Raw genomic sequence first — 8328 nt, 5'->3', positions numbered from 1 at the left:
AAGCTGCTGAGAACAAAATGCCAACCTGGTTTAGGGAGCCAGCTGGTGCTGTGGCTGGAACCCCCACTGGGGGCTGCCTGGAGATGCATCCAGGCCTGGTAGATCAGGTCCAAATGAACCTGGACAGAGGGGCTGGAAAGGACAGGACTAAAGGGAGGAAAGGACATTGGAAGGAACGGCACTGTGGTGACTAGCAGGCTCAGTGATGCGAAGGAGAGGCTGGAGGGCTTCTCAGAGGAGGTGACATTGTAGGTGAGACCTGACTAGAAGACCTTTGGGAAGGGCAGGGGAAGGCTAGCAAACACAGAGTCCCGGGCTACGGCCAGCATGCCTGGCTTTGGAATAGCCAGGAAGCCAGGGTGGCCGCAGCAGGGGGGCTGGGGGAGGTAAAGCTGGAGAGGCAGAGCCCATGGTGGGGAGGGGTGCGGTGAGCACGCCAAGCTTTCTGCAGTAGTTTTTTTGGGGGGTGGGCCGAGACAGAGGACCTGGTTTGTGTTTTAAGAGATCACTCTGCTCTCAGGACAGAGGATGGTGGTGAGGAGGCATAGGCAGGAAGCAGGGCTGTCCATCCAAAGGCTATGCAGGACTCCTGGCGGGGCATGAAACCATCTCATCTCCAAGGGCAGAGGGCACTGCTGCCCAATGAACCCTCTTCTTTGAGAAAATGTTGCTTGGGGCCTGCTTACTCTGGACGCAGGGAGCCAGCTGGATGAGGCTCTCTGCACTATGGTTTGCTGACCAGGTCCCCAAGGCATCAGCCACGTGTGTGTGTGTGTGTGTGTGTGTGTGTGTGTGTGTGTGTGTGTGTGATTCCACGAGCACTGGCCCCTGCAGTACTTAGAGCAGTGTGTACAGCCATCTGCCGCAGTCACCAGGGCACCTGGTTGGGATGTGCAGCTGCTCAGCCACATCTGGAGTCCACAGTAGGTCTGTGCCCAGCCACCTGCTGAAGCCATCGCAGGTGATCTAATCCGCCACAGACTTGGCCTGTGTATTCCATGGTGTCCCAAATTGGAGATCACATCTGTGGATTCAACCAGTCGCAGACTGAAAATGCTGAGAAAGAGTCGTGAGTGCTCTGACAGGGGGACTTTTCCTTATCATCTCCCCTCACAGTACAGGATGGCGACTGTTCCCATGCCACCCACATGGGATTGACACCCTAAGTCATCTACAGGTGACTTGATGTACATGGGAGAATGCCACGGGTCATATGCAGATCCTGTGCCATTTTACAGAAGGGACACTTGGAACTATGTCCTGGAACCTGGTCCTCCTGACAGGAACAAGGGGCAGCTGGACACCATTTGAAGAGGGGGGAGGGGTCGTGCCCGTTTTGCTGCGTGTGATGTCACCTGCCACACAATCTTCCATTCGTTGCCATTCCTGACTTCATTCACCAATGCAAAAAAGGAAAGAAAAGAGAGTGGCACCAATGGGAAGTAACTCAGCTGCCAGGTGGAGGGCAGCAAGACTTCCACCCAAGAAGGAGTGGGGAGTGGGGCCAGTGTTGCTGTTGCCAGGAAGGCCTCCCCAGAGACCCTCAGGGAACCAGCCCAAATCAGGAAGTCCTTCTGACACCCGCTTTTAGGCGGCCTAGAGTAAACTTTGCTCATGGCGCTCAATTTCCACAGGGTGTCCCCAGCTGCCGGGTTGGAACCTGAGAGGTAGAGAGACCCTCACCTCGAGCTGAGCATGCTCAGGAACCTCCTCTGAGGCGGTGGCGTGAGCACCCCCAGCTTCCAGGGAGCCCCTTCTGCGCCTGCTGGCAGAGGCCTGCTCTGGGTGCTGCCAGCATCTCCGGCTTGCTGTGAGTCATGTGCCCTCTCCGCCCTTTTCACTTTGTACTCGCCAAGCAGGGACCCTTTGACACCAGCAGGTGGGGACAGGAGTGCCCACCTTCAGAGCACCGCGCGCACACCCCTCCCTTCCTGCAGTGGGGCCATCCAGCCCGGCCTGACTGTTCTTCCTGCTAAGGGCCTGGTTTTCTCCACTGTCCACGCCAGGCTCATGGTCTCTCCAATGTACCCCATGAAGTGGGGAAAGGAAAAGCAGACCCAGGGATTCATCTCCTGTCATGCTCACATCCCAGACCACTGTCGCCCTGAACTCTGCACCCAGACGTGGCATGATCCTCCTGGTGCCAGAAAGTCAGATGCACACCAAGCCAGTGACCTGCAGGGATAAAAGGAGACTGGCTCCGCCAAAGCTCTGCTCCCAGGTTTTCTCCTCTATCCCCACCATTGCGGCAGGAAAAGCAAACCCGACATCCGAACTGTCCTGTCCTCCATGGCCATAATGAGTTGGTGACCACTTGAATGCAATCAGACAAAGGGTAGACATAATCATTTTTTTTTTTTGCCCTTTTTGCTCTGGAATGACGTAAACAGATTCCAGAGCTGACCAGCAGAGCGGGGCTCCTGCACCTGGACAAATTCCTCGTGGGAGAAGAAGGCGGAGGTGGGAGGAGAAGCCCACAGGAGGCTGGAGCAGGCTGGCGGCTTCAGGAGCGGGAGAGTTTATTTTAAAACCGGCAGGATGAATGAAGACAAAGTAACTTCTAGCTTTTCATGAAAGGGCCCCAAGAGGGAGGCCGCTGAAATGGCAGGTAGCAGAAGGGGACTGCAAGGAGGTGACATGTACGGGACTCTCACGTACAGGAGACTCCACCAGGACTGGTGGAGCTGGGCCCCAGGCTGGCTGTGCAGCTGCTCACCTGCCCAGTCTGACCCCTCTGGGGAGCAATGGAAGGGATGCAGAAAGAAAAGGGCCCGCTCCTGGGAGGCGGATGCTGCAGGCAGGTGCAACCTGGCCTACCTGCTAGGTTCCTGCTCCAAGGCCTGTAAAGAGATCCAGCCTGGAGGCTGCCTGTCCGTCACACGGGGACAGGCAGGGAGGAGACTGTTTCCTGTCCTTTTATCCTCCTAGGTGACGCGCCTATGGGAAGCTCCGTGCTTTTCCCATCTGTGGCTGGAGGATAGTGATGCTAACTGCATGGTGCTTTCAGGCCTTGGGACACAAGGGACAGGATTTCTTTCCCGTTAGAGATAGGGAAAGACTGGATGGCAGGGCTTCCCACGGGCGCTTCACCTTCCTCCACTTGAGTAGATGTGGGCAGGGACAAGGGAGATGGAGAGAGGCAGCTTTGAGGCCACCAAAACAGGCCAAGAGGAGCACTCAGTCGGAGAAGGGCATTTGTCTAGTGACCTCTTCTCCAAGTTGCTAAGTCATCAGGGGCCTTTGTGCTGCAGGACGGGGAAGGAAGTGTTGGCCAGCCCGGCCGTCCTGCACCACGGGCGCTCTGCCCGCCGCTGGCCATCGCGCCTCCCTGACATCTGACTGATGTCTTCATTGCACTGGTAAATAGGCCACCTCCAGACCAAGGTGACCGTGACCTCTGGAGCTGCAGAACACATGGAATTCTCCCTGGGGACCCTGGCAAAGCACTTTCCCACGGGCGGGCGGGCGGGCGGGCGGGCGAGGGCTCTTGTTTCCCTCCCCACCACTCTGATTAGTGCTAGCAAAATAAATAAATAAATAAATAGCCCTCCAACAGAGGAGACGGCAGGCGAGCTGGACGGAGAAGGGGAAGTGAGGAAGGACGAGGGGACCGCCGGGAGGGGCGGGGGTCTCACTTGGAGTGCCTCTCTGCCGCAGGGTAGGCGCAGCTGCCCAGGAAACCACCAGAGGCTGAGGGCTATTAATAGCCCGTGCATGCAGGGCCAAGCGCAGCGTTGCTGACATTTAGAAAAGATCTCCTGTGTGAAGTTGCTTGGAGGCTCCGGCTTTGCAAATGCAATTAAATATAGATTTCTCTGGGGTGAGGCAGGGAAGGGTGTGGGTGTGTTGTAAATCGTGCAGCAAAGCCGTTTAACTCTGAGGAGTTCAGCAAGCGCTTTCCAGCCCCTACTGTGTGTCCCGGGTAAGGTCCACCCGGAGCAAGCTCACCTGACCTTGAAGGAGCCCACTGTTCATTGCCGATGCCCATGTTGCTACTGCCTGCAGGGGCCAGGCGGGCAGGTGTGAGGCACTAGGGAGTGGTGGAGACTGTGGGAGGGAGTGACGTGTGCACGGTCCAGGCACTGGGGGCAATGCAGGCTCCACTGACGGTCACGATGCCCTGGTAATTGTCCAGTATTGCTGTGCCCAGTGGGTTTCAAGGAGATGCCATATATTTGGAAGGTTGTGTATTCTTTTCTGTTTCCTTCTCTTTTTTTCTAAAACAGAGTGTGGGCCAAGAACCTCATGTCTGTATGCCTGCTGGGGCCTGGGAAGATCTTATAACAAGATACCTGAGAGCTAAACTAGGAGAAATCCTGAGGACCTGCGGGAGCCATGGGTGAGGCTCTTAACCCAGCCTGTGGGAGGCAGGGGGGTGCCTGGTGGAGGTGAACAGCCGGGCATCGGCTATGCTGGCGCAGTCCTGTCACGGCAAGCCTGGAATGTGACGTCAATCACAGCAGAAGGGCTGGGAGAGCCGTTCATAGCAGGCCTGGGAGACTCAGCCCACCACCCAGCCTTGTAGCCAAGGTGGTCATCTGAACAGCTTCGTCTTCAGGGGGAGTAGGGCACCCATCTCCCCCCACCTCCCTTCCTCCTGCCGACAGCAAGGTTGTCATGAGCATAGAATTGGGGCTCATAATGGAGCCCCTCTGGCTGTGGTTTCTGTGAGATGGAGATGATAGGTCTTCCCTCTGGGGCGGGCCTGAGGGTGAGGCTGGCCTCTCCAGCACAGAGGATGGTGCTTGGTACGAGCATGTTGCGCCCTCGGCACTACTGCTCTGCTGACCATGTTATCTACTCTGCAGCCAGGGGGTGAGGTGGGGGGTGTGTAGAGCAACATGACAGGGGCCATCTGGGAGACCTGTGGAGGAGCTCCGGTCAGCTGGGCTCTTCCTGGCCTGTGAGAAGCAGGCGAAGTGCCTCAGCCCGTCCCAGACCTCACGGCCTGTGAAGTCTGCAGTGACATGCATGGCCTCGCAGGTGGGCCCGTGGCTGCACTGCCCTGCAAGCCCAGGTTCCTCTTGGGCCTACCTGGCCCATCCACGTCAGTGTTGTCGGGGATGGGACCTCCCTCCAGCTCCACCAGTCAGGAGGACAGTCAGTCGCCCACGTAGAGCCGGGTGGGTTGAGCGGAGTCACAGGTGGTTTCCTGGGTGCCCGGCTGGAGCCAGGAATAGACAGCGGGCTCTGGGGTTTCAGCGCACAGCCCTCTTCTGTTTTGTGGAGCTCTCTTGGTCTCCTCCACCTTGCAGGGCAGGGACATCGTGGCCCCTCGACTGTGCCTGGTCCCATCTGGTGTCTTGCTGGCAGCTGGAGCTGGTCTGACCCCTGCGGCCAGCTTCAGCAGGAGTTCACTTTTGCCTGAAGTGACCAAAATCTTCTGATGTCGTCAGAGGTAAAGATCACTTACTAAGGACGACTCTCCGTGTGATTTCATGTTAAAGAGAATCCGCAAACTCCCTTGTCGTTTAGTATCTGGCCATGAGAACATAGGCCAAGTGTCTTCCTGTGGCCTGGCTGGGCCTCTGGCTGGCTCAGCCTCTGGGGATAAAGAAACGCTCCTTTCTGAGCTTCAGACTCTCAGTCCAACCTGCGATTGGCTGGGCTAGATTTGGGGATGACAAGTCATTTCATTGGAGTGGCCGGAGCACAATGTTAAGGAGGACTCAGAAGTTTGGTGGGAGGAAGTTCTGCGATCTATTAGTGATGTCTGAAGGGCGGGCTATGGGAGAGAGGTGGAGGGCACGCTTCTTGCTGACTGGGTAGAATCCTGAAGACCTTCCAGCTCTATCATTCTAGAGTTTTCTTTCTTTCTTTATGTCTAGAGTAAAAAATGTTCTTACTGTGCATTTTACACAGACGTTCACATTGACATAATCGCGCAGTCATGGAGAATGATCTTGTTCAGTCCCCGGGCTTCCTCCTTCCTTCCCTCTTCCCTCCTCTCTTCCCTCCCCCGCCCCTCCCCCGCCCCTCCCCCTCTAGTCTATGTCTTCCTTCTGTTCATTTATTGTTTCTTGATTGATGCTGTATAGACACACGCCTACGTGTGCACAGAGCACAGTGTGCACACACAGTGCTAATGAGCCCAGGGTCACTCTCTTGGAAGGACACTGGTCCAGTTGGATCAGAGTTGCACCTTGTGACCTCATCGAACCTGAACTGCCCCCTTCAGGGCCCTGTCCCCCACTGCAGTCATGTCGGGCCTGGGGCTTTGACATAGGAACTAGGTGGTGGGGGACCCAATTCCGTCCCCGGAGCCAGGCCGCTGGGGACTTGATAGGCGGGTGAGATGAGGATAGTGACTCAGTGGGACAGAGGAGGCTATCTGGGGGCTCTGAGCAGTGGAGAGACTTGGGTGCTAAAACGATCCCCGCTGCTGTGTAGACAGCGTCAGTGGGTGGAGGCCAGGGCTGGATGGACGGGCTGGCTGTAGAAAAGGGGGAGGAGTGGCAGGTCACCGTGGGGTGGTGAGGGTCGGATCCAGATGTGTACTGAAGATGGCATGGATGGGGTCAGGGTCAGGGGTGGGTGAAGGAGGCAGAGAGGACCCCGAGGCCTGGCCTTTACCAGCTGGTGAGGTGGAGCCATTCCCTGGGAGGGAGAAGGGAAAGGTGCGCTGGGTGCCAGTCAGTGGTGGTCTCCTGCCCCGCACGCAGGGTATGCACAGGGCCCTGGGCTTGATCCCCAGCCACACATGCACACCTGCACGTGCACACACAGTTATGGGCTCAGTTGTGTCCCCTCCTCCCCAAATTCATGCATGCAAGTCCCCGCCCCAGAGCCTCAGAATGCTACTGCCCAGTCAAGGCTGGGGTCCCACAAGAGGAGGAGTCAGGACACAGACACCATAGGGAGAAGGTGGCCCTCCGCAAACCAGGAGAGGCACCAACACCTTGCGTTCCGTCCTCTTGCCTCCAGCCCCTGAGCAGACCTCTGCTGCTAGCCCGCAGCCTGCAGTAGTCCCATGGTGCCCGGCGGGAGGCCTGCGGGTCTTCCTATGGCACCTGACAACCGAGGGCCAGGTTCCTGTGTCCTGGGGGGGGCCTTGAACCTATTTCTGACATGAGCTGGCCCGTCCTGCGGGAGCATCCGCTGCTCCGGCCCCACCAAGAGCTCTATCACACTGTTTTGGAGTGTCCCCGCCTGCCCTTGCTCGCTATCGAGGCTGTGAGCTCCACCTTCAGGGAGGACTGCCTGGGTGGCTCCCAGTCCCCGTGCTCCCCTCCCTTCCTCCCCTGTTCCCTTCCCTCTGTTACTGCACCTCTCCAGCTGAGCACTGAGATCTGGGAGCCTGGGGGCTTCTCGCCTGCCCATCCAAGAGCCCTCTCCTCTGGTCCCAAGTTCAGCTGAGGAGCCCACAAGGACTTGTCAGAAACACAAGGCCCCTGCGTTGGGCGCTCCGGCACCCTAGCCCTGACACGGTGACTTGAACAACGCAGAATCACCTGTATATCATCCTGTTGGACGACTGGCTCGGGCGTGTCTGGACCACAACCAGGGATTCCGCAGGGTTGATCCTTCTGGAAGCTGCAGGGAGGGCCGGTGTTCCTGCCTCTTCAGCAGCCAGAGGCACAGGCGCCTGCATTTCTTCACTCGTGGAGCCTCCTGTCTTCAAAGCCCTGGGATCTCTCGGGCCACACTCAGGAAAGCACATCTGTTTGTGTCTCTGTGTGAATTAGACAGGACCCACTGGATAATACAGGGTGGCCACAAGGCCTTGACTTTAACCCCATGTGCTCAACCCGCTTTGCCACGTGAAATCGTGTACCCACAAGTTCTGGGGTTAGGACGTGGACATCTTTTGACCCCCGTATCAGTCTTTCCCCTTTATGCCTGGTGTGTAGAACAGACTGGAGAACTAGTAAGTGCTCATTAAATTTGCTGAGTAAATGAACAGCTCCACTTATTGCATGGATACGGCTCAGATGTGCACACTCTTCCTGTGTTTTCTCATTTTCTCTTAATGACACTGGGTGGTAGGTTTGACCCTCATTTTGTACAGAAACTAAGTCTCAGAGAGGTGGAGTGACCTTCCCAGGACCATCAGCTAGTAGGTAGAAGGGCTGGACTCTAAGCGCCATCTCTGCTGCTGTTTGTGGCAGGGAGAAGCCTCAGACCCCGGCAGGTCCCACGGGTATCTGGTTTACGTGTGCTGACATTCCCACGTCAGCACTTCTGTTCCAGAAGTGGATTAGAGGTGGCTGTTGGCCTCCCTGTCCAGGGGAAGACCCCTCGGCTTCTCGTGATATACTCAGTTCTGCCAATGGGACCGAGGAGTCTTGGCTGAGATGGGGACACGGCCCCCACCCAGGAGCCAGTGGC

The 8328-nt window shown here is 57.1% G+C and overlaps 1 long non-coding RNA gene across 3 annotated transcripts; it reads left to right on the top strand.

Annotated features, from left to right (window-relative positions):
- Window positions 1-3777: 3777 nt before the first annotated feature.
- Window positions 3778-7900, top strand: LOC113201194 (uncharacterized). Of its 3 annotated transcripts, XR_003303125.2 has the most exons (4): window positions 3778-3922; window positions 4227-4339; window positions 5256-5398; window positions 5863-7900. It is a non-coding gene; the product is annotated as an uncharacterized LOC113201194 (long non-coding RNA). The 3 variants fall into 3 exon arrangements; XR_003303124.2 differs by having other exon boundaries at window positions 5256-7900; XR_003303126.2 differs by lacking the exon at window positions 3778-3922 and adding an exon at window positions 3936-4020 and having other exon boundaries at window positions 5256-7900.
- The last annotated feature ends 428 nt before the right edge of the window (window positions 7901-8328 follow it).

The sequence above is a fragment of the Urocitellus parryii genome, chromosome 1, assembly GCF_045843805.1.
Source record: "Urocitellus parryii isolate mUroPar1 chromosome 1, mUroPar1.hap1, whole genome shotgun sequence".
NCBI classification, from domain to species: Eukaryota; Metazoa; Chordata; class Mammalia; order Rodentia; family Sciuridae; genus Urocitellus; species Urocitellus parryii.
Note: the sequence above shows the minus strand (reverse complement) of the source record. Positions and strands in the feature narration are given on the sequence as shown.